The 14,061-nt window shown below is 45.7% G+C and overlaps 1 long non-coding RNA gene across 1 annotated transcript in view; it reads right to left on the reverse strand.

Annotated features, from left to right (window-relative positions):
• LOC144577960 (uncharacterized) overlaps positions 1–14,061 on the reverse strand; it is a 57,815-nt gene that overhangs the window by 7,392 nt on the left and 36,362 nt on the right. The gene's annotated exons all lie outside the window — the stretch shown is intronic.

The raw sequence follows: 14,061 nt of genomic DNA on the forward strand, positions 1-14,061 counted from the left end.
CTCCTCCTAACTCCTTACCCTGGCTTTTGTCCCCATCCTCTGCTTCATGCCCACCCTGAGCTTGGCATTCCCTTCTCCTCTTCTTTGCCCCTTTAAGGTCCTGATTTATGATATAGTCTTCTCTGAGTTTGAACAAAATACCTGGTTAGCCTTTGACTATGGCTGTGCCTTTTGGATGGATATGTCTGTGGCTTCTGGTCCTCCCAAGGCCAGAGGCCAAAGCCCTTTGCAGTGGAATGCTGGGGACCCTCTTATAGTTCAGGCCTGGAAGTACTGGGACTGGGACTTTGCAACTCTGGAGAGCTACTGTCTGTACACAATGAGTCTCACTGTGAATTTTTCCATTGCCTGTAGTTTAGGCATGAAAAGGAGGGGACTGGAGCTGGTTTCAAAGGAATAACTAACTCTTTTCCTTATCATCCCTGGGTTACCTTCAGATGCCACTAAGTTCTGGCAAAATGATTCAGATCTAATATGGTGTCTCCCTCACTTAGCTGCATTTAACCAGATCACTTCAACACCCTATCACCTTCCAGAAGCTGCTACCAGAAGACTCAGCTAGAAAAGTTGGGTGACTATCACTTTGATGATACAGGTGAAGACTTTAGTGATATCACCCCAGTCATAAGGGCCAGGAGGATGTCCGTGTCTCTATACTTGGAGAGCCTCTGGAGCTAATTCAAATCTTACCACCACTATGAAGCTTTTCTGAACAACTCACAGTAAATGAATCTCTCTGATGAGTGAAATAACTACTTTCTTAACCATGCGTTTGTCCCTACAATTTAAAATAACCATCACAAGCCAGGTGGCTCATGCCTGTAATCCCAGCACTTTGGGAGACCAAGGTAGTTAGACTGCTTGAACCCAGGAGTTTAGGACCAGCTTGGGCAGTATGGCAAAACAGTGTTTGTACAAAAAATACAAAAATTAGCAGGGCATAGTGACATGTGCCTGTGGTCCCAGCTCTTGGGAGGCTGAAGTTGGAGGATTACCTGAGGCCAGAAGGAGGAGGCTACAGTGAGCTGAGGTTGTGCCACTGCACTCCAGCCTGGGTGACAGAGCAAGACCCTGTCTCAGAAATAAAATAAAATAACCAAAGCAAATACTTCTATGGTACTTACTATGTGCCATGCATGACAATAAGCACTTTATAGATATTATTAACCCATTTAATCCTACAACAACCCTTTTAAGTAGTGTCTATTAATATTATCCTTATTTTTTCGATACAAAACTGGCCACAGAGAGGTGAAGCAACTTACCTGGGGATACAGCACTAGTAAGGGGTGGTGCCTGAATTGGAAGCTGGAAGCCTGCCTCTAAAACTCAGGTCTCATAAGCCCCAGAATCAAATTATTACCGTGACAACATGCCTTGTCCATTCATCATGTGGCTGCTGTATTGTTGGTCATTTTTGGTACCTACACTTCACCTCTAAATTAGACCCTGTGACACCACGTTTAGTTCCTCTTTGGATTTCTCACAGTATTAGCACAGTTATATACAGGCTTGCATATATAATTGCTTAATAAGTAACTACTGACTAACATGGTGAACAAAAAAAGAGATTAATCTAACCAATTTCAATCTTTTCTATAACTTACTTTGCCTCCTAAGAATCCCTCCAAGAATATACTTTACTCCCCCGGGAGAGGTTATTTTAAAAACTAAATAACTAAGCACTTAAGAAAAATTCATCCCTCCTGATGAACTGATGTTCATGCTGTTTGCCTTTTTATTTCTGCTGCCAAGAAGCTCAAGGCTATGTTTTATTCTGTAGAAGACTGGTTATACTTAGTTTAAATATTCTGGTACAATTATACTCCCTCTTTATTATTCAACCCTAAGTAAATACATCCTTGTGTGAATAGCTTTACAAATCTTTTATCCATGTACTTTATCGTAAGCTACCTCACTTTCTCTTCGGAGGTCTGATGGTAGACAAGAGTAGGTGTGCCTCAGTGTCTTCGTCTGTAAAATGGAATGACAACAGTCCCTCCATCGCAAGGTTAGGGTCAGAATTAAACTGAAGCATGAAAAGAAAAAAACCGGTGGCTCAAGCCTGTAATCCCAGCACTTTGGGAGGCTGAGGTGGGTGGATCATGAGGTCAAGAGATCGAGACCATCCTGGTCAACATGGTGAAACCCCGTCTCTACTAAAAATACAAAAAATTAGCTGGGCATGGTGGCGCACGCCTGTAATCCCAGCTACTCAGGAGGCTGAGGCAGGAGAATTGCCTGAACTCAGGAGGCAGAGGTTGTGGTGAGTCGAGATCGCGCCATTGCATTCCAGCCTGGGTAACAAGAGCGAAACTCTGTCTCAAAAAAAGAAAGAAAGAAAAGAAAAAAACACCGAAAACTTGACACAGAGCCTGATCTACAATAAACAGTCAAATATTGAGGAAGACAAGGAGGAGGAGGAAGAAGAATCAGAATCATTTCCTAGGTTTCTGTAGAACATTTATGTGCATGTGTGTTAAAAATAACTTATATGTCTAGGGCAGGACTCTTCCCTGAATTCCAGACTTGTCTATGCAAATACCTACTTATTGCCTCCATTTTTATATCTAATAGACATCTCAAACATGTCCAAAACAAAGCCACTTAGGTTACTATCCTAAATCTTTTCCTCCTGTAATCTCAGGCAACTTCCAGTTACTTATACCAACACACTTAAAATTATCTTTGATTCCTCATTCTCTCACACCCCAAATCCAATCTATCGGGAAATTATTTGGCTCTACCTTTGAAATAGACCAAAAATCCAACCACCTCTGCTGTGTACTGCTGTGACACAGTTCAAAGACACCTGCATTACTGCAGTAGCTTCCTGGTGAGCTTTGCCTCTCCACCCTCAGAACACTTCCAGTCCATTTTCAAAGCAGAACCCAGACTGGTCCTGTCCAGATATAACTCATCTTCTGATTTCACTCTTAGTAGAAGCCACAATCTTTGCCATGACCGCCAAGGCCCTAACTGACTTGGCCCACAGGTTTCCTCTGGACTCTGACTCCCAATACCCCCACCCTGACTCCTTCCCTGTTACCCACCCCACCACCCTTTTTGGGAAAATTTGGGCGTGTGGTCACCTAACAGTCTTTCTCACATCCCCCACTTCCCAGAGTCCTCAAGGCTCTCCCTTGCCTTCTTCGGGTCTCAAACGTCACCTTGCTTGCCAGCCTAGCCAAAACTGCAGCCGCACACGCCCACCTGTACCCCATCATTTCCCCTACTTTATTTTTTCTGAATAGCACGTAGCACCATCTAACAACTCTATGGAGATGACACACTTACAGACCAAGAGCACAACCTCTAGAGCCTGATTACCTGGGTCGGGTCCCAGCTCCACAATCACTAACCAGGTGATGCTGTGCCTCAGTTTCCTCATGTGTAAAGTGGGGTTGTCATGACAATTAAATGAGTTGGTATATGTATATAACCTAGAGCAACACCTGGCATAAAGTAAGCACTTTTTAAGTGTTAACTACAAATTATTTTGTTTGTTATGTTATCTCCCACTAGGATGCAAATTTCCCTATGTGGGGAAGTGTGTGTTTTGTTAACTGGGTCTATTACCAGTACCAGGAAAGATGACTGGCACTTCTTAGGTGCTCAATAAGTGTTTGTCAAATTAATAAACCCAGAGCCTAGGGGAAAGGTCAAATCAGCAGTCATGGTCTTAGAAATGCTACTTGCAGCTTTAAAAGTGACCAAATAGGATGTAGAGGAAGAAGCCAGACTCCAAAGAGAAATTGATGTCAGAATTTTTTTTTTCTCAGTATCAATTGCTATGAGACAAGTAGAGGAAGAATCAACAAATGAGGCCAAGAAATCTCCAATGGCAAGCCTGGGGAAGACCCAAGATAGGGTTTTATCATAAAAATTCAGGGAAAGCCAGGCATGGTGACTCATGCCTGTAATCTCAGCCCTTTGGGAGGCTGAGGCAGGAGGGTTGCTGGAGCCCAGGAGTTCAAGACCAGCTTGGGCAACATAGTGAGATTCCGTCTCTACAAATAAATTTTTCAAAAAATTTAGCTGGGGATGGTAGCATGTGCCTGTAGTCCTAGCTACTCAGGAGGCTGAGGTAGGAGGACTGCTTGAACCTGGGAGGCTGAGGCTACAATAAGCTGTGGTCCTACCACTGCACTCCAGCCTGGGCAACAGAGAAAGACCCTGTCTCAAAAAAAAAAAAAGACATAGGAGCGAGCAGCAGGGTTGAACACTATCAAGAGATGCCGCAGGTTGAGGCCCTGGCAGGACCACTGCATTGGACAAACAAAGGAGCACTGGCTACTTTCGAAAGAGCAAATTTAGCAGCAAGGTAGGCAGGGAGCCAAGACCAATGGCAGATTAGGACGTGGAAGCAGCAACTGTTGACTGCTTCTGAAGCTGAGCGGTAAAAACAAATGGAAACAAACAGGACAGGAATCGAAATGTAACTCTCCTAATTTCACTCATAACAAAAGCCAAAGTCTTTACTATGACTCTTCAAATGAAGTATTGTTGTACTTACTATTTATAGATAATAATATACTTATTGATTACTACTTACATGTAGAAATGCCCCCTCCCCCCACTGGCCTGGGTCTTCTATTTTATATTGTGAGATTGTTTTTTTTTTTTTAGAATGGGTGCAATTCAGGTATCTGTATACATGACCGGTTCCCAAAAAATATTAGGGCATAACATTAGTAAGCTCTCATTTCCTTTCTCCCCCTCATAGAACTCAAAAGCTCTTTTGGACTGAACCCATCCAATGAATGTGTCTAGATGGAAAAAAATTTAAAGTGAGGTGTTCTAAATTAGAGTCTTGGGAGAGGTCTCCCCACCCACCCAATCTCCACAGGAATGAACTGATTTTCTAAATTCTTTCAAGGTAACCAAAACAAGTAGGACTAGAGCTATAGTTTACCTTTTTCATTTTCTGCCCAGTGCTGCTGTAGTCACAACAGGGTTAGGAAGCAGATGTCTCGTACCAACCAGCACTAAGGGGCCCTGCGAAGCAAAGGCCTGTTGCGCTGCCTTTAATGGGCTGCAGAGACAAGGGGGAATCCAGAAGCCAAATCCTGGAGGGCTCTGGCCCGCACAGAGGCCAGAGGAGTGTGCCAGCTCCCCGGAGTTGTGCTCCGGAGTTAAATCTCTAACACTCGTGGCCAGGTTGTAAATTTCAGGCCATAGTTCATTAACTCCAGAAGTTCAAAACAATACCCCCTGCTTGCCCAGTCAATGCAGCTGAGAGTTTTCCCGGCATGTGATGATCCATCAACAATTGGATTCCAATATCTTTTGCTTCATTAATAGAGTCACACAGACCCCTCCTATGGCGCTGGGTAAGATTTCTGCCTACATGTCTGCTTGGCGGAGCTGCATTTATACTGGGCTGTATTTTGAGCCTCAAACTACAGGCAGATCCCAGGTGCGCTTGTTTCTGACCACTTCCAGCTTGACGGAAGTTAGCATCAAAATGCCTTCCACGTGCTTGTTTAGCTTTAATGAGACGGCTCCAGTGCCGAAGGAAGGCAGTGCATATCTTAGACAACCTTACGCAGTTTTGAGAATCCATATTTTCTCTTAGAATTCATACCTGTAGTTTACTTTCAACTCAACTGTTTTCTACAGTCTAAGATGCAAGTCTCTCTCTCGACTTACTGGGCCCCTCAGAAGTCACCTCCCCTCCACATGTGAACCAAGCATTTATCATGCCCCATAAAAGGGCTGCGACACATCAGCTCTATGCAAAGGGTGGCCGCAGGAGCCACAGCCAAGGAGCAGTCCTGGACTTAGAGTTGTTAGGTTGGGCTGCTCTCGACTAGCCCAACACATGATGAGCCAGAGGTATGAGCGTGATCCACCTTCAGAAATCTAGCCCTAAGTCCGAGGACAAGGTTGGAGTTGGAAACAAGGTAAAACCAAAGTCAGGAGCCAGACTGTCCAAGGCAGTGAAGAGTGAGGGCAGCAGTGAAGGCAGCGGACTCCAGGATATTTGCTAGAAACATCGCTCGAGGCACAGGTCAGTTCAGCTGTGGGCACTGGGTGGAGGCAGGCAGAATCAGGAGGCTGCCCCCTTCCCCCAATCAAAAAACAAAAACCTCCTTCTTCAACCATCTGAATGCAGTTGAAACAATAAAAGTCTGCAATACAAACAGGAGGGCACCACCACCACAATTTTCAAAAGCTTTGTGAAATTCCAGTGAGGCTCTTTTCCCTTAGCAACCCTCCCCACTGGGAATTCTTTTGTTGTTGTTGCAGCTCCCAAAGTCTCTCGCTCTCTAAGCCACTGAAACAGCATCTATCGTGGACCCCATAAACCTCCATTGCCCAGAAGCAGTAGTAACATTGTCTGCCTCCTGTTAATAAATTGCTCCTTTCTTTCCACAGCAGAGAAAAGATGAAGACGAAATTGGGGGGAATTATTTCCCAAGTATTGTTTCTCTAACAATAGCAATCCCTGTTCCTGAGTACTCTATTTTGCCTAATATGTTCTTTCTGCAAAGTGGTAAAATGTGACAGTGTAATAACCCAAAAAGCAGCGTGAAGGGCCTGATTCCCCGAGTGTCCACTGAGAAAACATACAAGTGTTTCCATCAAGAAGGAATTGTGTGTATTGAGAGGAGGTAAGTGCACAAAATGAGGGTCTGCATTAAAGTGGGGTCCAGGCGTCAAGGATTAAATGTTTGGATTCTTTGCTTCACAATAGAAGCATTTGCAGGAAGAATGAGTCTCTATTTCTTTCCTTAATGGGGATATCACACACACTTGGCGAGTGCATGTCTTCTTCAGGATAAAAGAAAAATTGGCTGGTTTAAACATAAAAAACACCTGGCCAACAAAAACAGCAATAATGCTGAGCAAAATTAGAATAGATTTCAAAGACAGGGGGCCTTGGAGTGAGGTATTAGGGAGAACTTTCAGACATCATATGTATGAACTTCTGAGACCCATGGTCAATGGGTATTTTGGATATGGACTTAGAAAAGTGACCTTTCCGGCCAGGCGCAGTGGCTCATGCCTGTAATCTCAGCGCTTTGGGAGGCTGAGGCAGGAGAATGGCTTGAATCTGGGAGGCAGAGGTTGCAGTGAGCTAAGATCACATCACTGCACTCCAGCCTGGCAACAGAGGGAGACTCTGTCGCAAAAAAAAAAAAAAGAAAGAAAGAAAAGTGACCTTTCCAAGGTAGCTCAAGTATCTGTATCAGACTGGAAGAATCCGGTAAATCCTCAAATCCATGTACTCTGAAAAGTGCTTTCCTCTCTCAACTCCTTATTTTTCCTCATTTTCTAGTTCCTGCTTCTCCTACACATACATCATGTCCTGCCATCACTTTAGCTGGGTGGGGGAAATGCTTTTAGAGGAGGGATTCAGAGAGGGGCAGCTGCACACTAAAGTCATCAGAGGATGATCTGCCAGGGGACAAGGGCAGGAAACCCATCTGAAGAGGCACAAATCACAAGCAGAAAGACAGAACTATGCTCACATCCTTAGTGGTGAAGCTGCAGGTTTAAGGCAGGCACAGAATGGAATGCAAAGGTTCAGGTTGGGTCAGGAAATCAGGGCTCAGAAAGAACCTGTGTGCCAGGCAGGGCTACAACCAACATATGGTCATGCTGTGTCCTCTACACAGGGGCCTTCATGCACTAACAGCCCCAGTTCTTTGCCTTGTCACCTGTGACTCTGCAGTTTTCACTAAAGAGGCAAATTCTATTTCCCTGCTCACTGACTTTGTTTTTGGCCATGCAATATGCTCCAGCCAGCGCAGTGTTAGCCAGCATAACATCTGCAGGCCCCAAAACCACCTGGGCTTGCTCTCTGCACCCCAGCCATTGTCTTGAATAGAAGAGGTACAGACTAGTCCCATAGGACTAGTCCACAAAAAGGAGATGAGAGACATGGAACAGGTGAACTGTCCAAGCTGAGTCTTGCCTAAATCACCCAACCCCCAATGACCCCAGCCATGCCAGCAAGCCACGTGTGATCGGCAGAACTGCCAGATGAGCTCAGCCAACCCTCAACTAGTCATCAGATCAGCAAGAACAAAAGGTTTTGCTGGATGTGGTGGCTCGTGCCTGTAGTCCCAACACTTTGGGAGGCCTAGGTGGGTGGATCATGAGGTCAGGAGTTCGAGACCAGCCTGGCCAACATGGTTAAACCCCGTCTGTACTAGAAATATAAACATTAGCCAGGTGTGGTGGAGTGCACCTGTAATTCTAGCTACTCCAGAGGCTGAGGCAGGAGAATTGCTTGAACCTGGGAAGCAGAGGTTGCAGTGAGCCGAGACTGTGCCACTGCACTCCAGCCTGGGTGACAGCTTGAGACTGTCTCAAAACAACAAGAAAAGACTAGGAGGTTTCTGTTTTATGCCGGTAACTTTTGGGGAAGTCTGTTACACAGCATTTTGTGGCAGTTGCTAACTGTTAACGGTAACAAGCAAAGGAGAGTGAAGGGGTTAAAATCCAGTCTGCATTGTGCTGCACCACCTGACCTGAAGCTGTGTCCCACTGAGTGAAGGATTCTATTTTCTAATTCCCACAAAGGCACCATGTGGGCTAGTGCAGACCCCTTTAAAATCAGAGCTATCCATGCCCCCATCTCTCTCCCTCATCCATTTAGGAAGTCTAAATGTATCTTCCTAGTTTTCCTTGGCCTCCTCAGTTGGCCTGAAATCCATACTGTACGTTTCCAGCCTCATTTTTGTTAATAATCTAGGTTCTTTCATAGTCTCCTCCTTCTAAAGCTCTTTCTGTGTCAATATCCAGTCTTACCCTTCACTTTCTATTCCTGTCCCTATGCTCAAAACCAGTGGTACAGTCAGATAAAGCATCATGCTGAATGAGTCCCCACCCAATCACACCCCCCAGGCTCACAAGGGCCATCACAGGGCTCAGCAAACTTTGCACCTGTCCTCAGTTGACTCCCTGCTGCATTGCTCAGGTTCCTTCACCCAGTGGACCTGGATCAACCACCTTCTATGGTGCAGAAGCCAAGCAGGTGAAATGCTTGAAATGCTTTCAAAGCTCCTCTTACCACTTGGGAAGAGAGGTAAGACAACTATGTGGACTACTGACCAGAAAGTGGTTAGTAGCTATAGCAGTCAAGGTTCTCCAGAGAAACAGAACTAATAGGACAGTGAGAGAGAGAGAGAGAGAGAGAGAGAGAGAGAGAGAGAGAGAGAGAGAGAGAGATTTAAGGGGAAATTTCTTACAGGAATTGGCTCACATCATGGAAGCCAAAGAGTCCTGTGATCTGCTGTCCGCAAGGCAGAGAACCAGGAAAGCTGGTGGTGTAATTCAGTTTGAATCTGAAGGCCCGAGAACCAGGGCAGGCCACTGGTATAAGTCCTGGAGTCCAAAGGCCTGAGAACCAGGAGTTCCAATGACTGGGGGCAGGAGGAAATGAGTGTTCCAGTTAAGAAGAGAGTGTGAATTCGCCATTCCCCTGCCTTCGTGTTCCATTTGGAGGCTCAGTACATTGGCTGGTGCCCACCCACACTGGGGAGGGTGACCTTTATTCATCCTACCAATTTAAATGTGACTCTCCTCCAGAGACACCCTCACAGACACACCCCAAAATCATGCTTTACCCGCTGCCTGGTCATGCCTTCATCCCAGTCAAGTTGACACATGAAATTAACCATCACAGTGTCAGTCACTGAGCTACAGATAAAGTGCTGTCAGTGTTCAGGAGAGAAGTTTACTTTTAGCTAAGGGTCTCAGGGGAGGTTTCAAGGAAGAGGTGACTTTGAACTCACTCTTGGTACGGGGAAAGATAGAGAGGGGAGGGAGAAGTTCTTTGGGCAGAGGAAGCAGCAGGAGAAGAGGCAGGGAAGCCTTCCTAAAAGTTATGAAATCACCTTACAACCATAGGAGCTATTTGGCCTGGGTCCATATGCAGTGGTGGCACGTGGGGATAGGGAATCTCCTTCCAGAAACCAAGTTTGTCAACACCTTGGGCTCAGAGGAGAAAAACAGAAGCCAGAGTCTCTTGCAGCCGAGTGGCTGCTGTGACTCAGGCGCCGCCTGTGTAAATAGCGCCGGGTGGGATTGCAGCTAATAGGGTTATTAATACCTGTCACATCCCAGGATGGCAGAATAATGTGGAGGTTTCCTACCATAGATTAAAACCAACCAACAGGGAATTTTCTGAGTCTAGCAGTCACAGCTCTCTCTTCAGACAACTTTTCCTCCAGCCATGCAGACGGGGGTAAGTAATTGTCCCAGGGAAAGGTTTGTCACCATGGTAAATGCAAAAGCAGGAACAAACCTGCCTCCCTTAGCCTCAGGCAAGAACATGGGTATTTGAAATTCACAGATAATCTCCAAACCTCCCTTCTGCCCGCAGCTTTGACCTCTTTCCTGGCCCAGTCAGTCACCCCAAAGAAAAGCCACCTTTATTTGGGCTTTGTGCCTCCTGCTCCTGGGTGGGAGGAAGAAGAAGGCAGAGAGCTAAAGAGCCATGAATAGAGAAGCGGGTGCAACGGAGGGTCTGGACATTCTGCAGGTTCCTGGATCCTCGGCCTGGAGCTCAGGCAGGGTAGCTCTGGGGCAGAAACATACAACCCCAGCTGGTAACGTTCTGTCCTCTCTGGGCCCCCAGCCACTGGCTGGAGTGTGGGCTGACCTCTTCCCTTTCACAGAGGTGTGTCCAGAACCCTTGAAGAAAGCAACAGGTCAAGGGGGTAAAGCCGTGCTGGAAAGGAGGCCCTTCCTCACAGGAGACACATCAGCCCCACCTCACCTGGAAGAAGGTCCACAGGAAAACAAGGTGAGAGCTCAAGTTCTCATTTTTGTGCACTTAGCCAAAAGGGTCAAAAAGGATCTCAGAAGGGACTGCACATAGCTTTATGCTGCTTCCCCTTCCAGCCCTACTCCACCTCTCTTCCTCAAAGGAAAGTTTTGGTCACTGGTGGAAGGTATAAGTGCCTGTGTGGGGCTTTAGCCAGTGCCAAGGGACACACACACCACCTCTTCAAAGATCTCTCCTGTGTATTTATTCTGCCAGAATTGAGCTGTCAAGGGCCTCAGGTGAGCTCTGGCATTAATCAGAGACACCCAAGAGGGCAAGAGAAATGGAGAATGAAATGTAGGACTCACACTGCCTTCTTTCAATGGGACTCTGTACCACAGTTACTCTGGACCCAGAGCCCTGGAGGAACCAGGTTTGCTGAGGAAGACCTGGCCCTATGATACCCTGATGTCTGTTTGCTTTAGAAAGGGTTGCTTGGTTCTATCTTTTTTGGTGGGTGTTCTTCTTTCCTGTTTGCATGTGCAACTACTCCTAGGAATCATATCTTCCCCCTCCTATCTCTACTGTTATAGACTGAATTGTGTTTCTCCAAAATTCCTATGTTGAAGCCTTGACTACCCATGTGAATGTATTTGGAGATAGGGCCTTTAAAGCGGTAATTAAGGTTAAATGATGTCATGAGGGTAGGGCTTTAATCTACAGAACTGGTATCCTTATAAGAAGAAGAAATACTGGGGATGTGTGCTTGCATGAACAGAGGGGAGTCCAGGAGGTAACACAATGAGAAGGTGGGACTATGGTCTGAATGTTTGTGTTCCTCCAAAATTCACGTTGAAACTAATCCTTGATGTGGGGGGTATAAAAAGGTGGAGCTTTAGGACTTAAGTCATGAGAGATCCACCATCATAAATGGGATTAGTGCCCTTAAAAAGAGGCTCAGCAAGCTCCCTTGCTCCACTTCTGCCATGTGAGAATAGTAAGAAGGTGCTGACTTTGAGGCAAAGGGTAAGCCGTCACCAGAGGCCAAATTTGCTGGTGCCTTGATCTTTGACTCCCCAGCCTCCAGAACTGTGAGCAATAAATTTTTATTGTTTATAAATTACCCAGTCTAAGGTATTTTGTTATAACAGCACAAACGGACTAAGACAGAAATTGGTACCAAGAGTAGGGTGTTGGTATAACAGATACATAAGAATGTGGAAGCAGCTTTGGAACTGGGTCATGAGTTCAGGCTGAAAGAGTTTTGAGGTGCATGGCCGTGAAAGAAGCCTTGAGGGAAATTCTCGTGAGAGCTCAGAAAAGAGGAGAGCTGAAGAGTCGGAGAGCAAGCCTTAATCTTCTTAGAGATCACCTAAGTGGTCGTGAACAGCATGTTGGTAGAAACATGGATGGCAAAAGCCATTCTGATGAGGTCTCAGAGGGAAATGAGGAACATGTTATTAGAAACTGGAGGATAGACAATGCTTATTATAAAGTGGCAAATAAGCCGGCCAAATTGTGTTCATCTAATGTTTTATGAGAGGTAGAATTTATGAATCAAGAAATTAGATACTTGGTGGAAAAAAAAAACCCTCTAAGCAGAGTATTGAGGATGCAGTATGGCTTCTCTTGAATGCTTATAGTAAAATGTGAGAAGAGAGGAATGAATTAAAAATGATGTTCATAATGAAAAGAGAAGCAGAGCCTAGAGATTCAGAAACTTCTCATGTAAAGAATGAAGAAGTGTGTTTAGTAGAGAACACTAAGTGTGGGGCCAAGTGAATGTTTGATAAGCAGATTAGTACAGGTGGTTAGCAGCCAGGTGCTGTTCATCAAGACAGTGGAAGAATAACCCTGAAGGCACTTCAGAGATGGGCAGCACTGCCTGTCCTGACACTGACCCAGAGTACCAAGGCCTGGGGAACAGAACAACATCAAAAGAAGTTTTCTGGACACCTGAGGGACCTCTGTGCCTGCTGCCCGGCCCTGCCTTGAGTCTCTGCTCCATGCATACTGGCAAAGCACGCCTCAGCTACCCAAGATGTGGCTCAAGCAGACCCAAGCAGGGCTTGGGCCACCCCTCCAGAGGGCACAGGTGGTAAACCTTGGTGGCATCTAAGCAGTACCATATTCATGAGTGTGCAGAGTACACAAGCTGTGGGGGCATGATTACTTCCACGTAGATTTCCAAGGATGTCCCAGAAAGCCTCAGGGCTTAGGCAGAAAACCATCACAGGGGTCAGATCTCCACAGAGAGCCTCCACTATGGCAATACCTAGTGTAGCCATGGGAACAATGCCACCCCTAAGACTCCAGAACAGAGGAACCACCAGCAAACATCCCCAGCCTGGGAGAGAAGCAGGCACATGCCTTCAAACCATGATAGCTGTAACCTGGGCTTCACCAACCAAACACAGCCATGGGAATAGAGCCGCTCCAATCCTTGCGGGCCAAACCCCTACCCCATGTGTCTGAAGGCAGGACATCAATCAAAGAAGATTGTTCTGGAGACTTAAGATTAAATGTTGTTTGCCCTGTCAGGTTCTGGACATACCTGAAACCTGTTGCCCCTTTCCTGATTTCTATTTCTTCCTTTTGAAATGGAAACATCTACCCTGTGCCTGTCCCACCATTATATTTTGGAACCACATTACCTGTTTAATTTTTCAGAATCATAACTAGAGGGAAATTTAAATTGATTCTCATCCATATCTGATTTTGATGATATTTAGATGAAACTTTGGATTTTGGACTTTTGAGTTGACGCTGGAACTAAATTAAGATTTAACTAGTACTAAGACTTTTAGGATTATTGGGGTTGCATAAATGTATTCTGCCTGTGAAATGATAACTTTAGGGGGCCACAGGTGAAATGCAATGGACTGAATGTTTGTGTTCCTCCAAAATTCATGTTGAAAACTAATCCCCATTGTGGTGGTATTGAGAGGAGCCTTGGCCAGGCAAAGGGGCTCCCACCTGTGATTCCAACACTCTGGGAGGCCAATGAAGGACCACTTGAAACCAGGAGTTTGAGACCAGCCTGGGCAACAAAGTGAGACCTCGTCTCTACAAAAAGATTTTTAAAAATTAACTGGGCATGGTAAGGTACCTAGAGCCCCAGGTACTGTGAAAAACTATGGCAGGAGGATCACTTGAACCCAGGAGTTCGAAGCTGCAGTGAGCTATGATTGCAACATTGCACACCAGCCTGAGACAGAGCCATTAGGAGGTAATTAAGTTTTGAGGGCTCCACTCTCATAAATGGAATTAGTGCCCTTATAAAGAGGCTCGAGCGAGCTCCCTTGCCCCTTCCCCCATGTGAGAACACTGCAAGAAGA

Source organism: Callithrix jacchus, chromosome 10 (genome assembly GCF_049354715.1).
Source record: "Callithrix jacchus isolate 240 chromosome 10, calJac240_pri, whole genome shotgun sequence".
Lineage (NCBI taxonomy): Eukaryota > Metazoa > Chordata > Mammalia > Primates > Cebidae > Callithrix > Callithrix jacchus.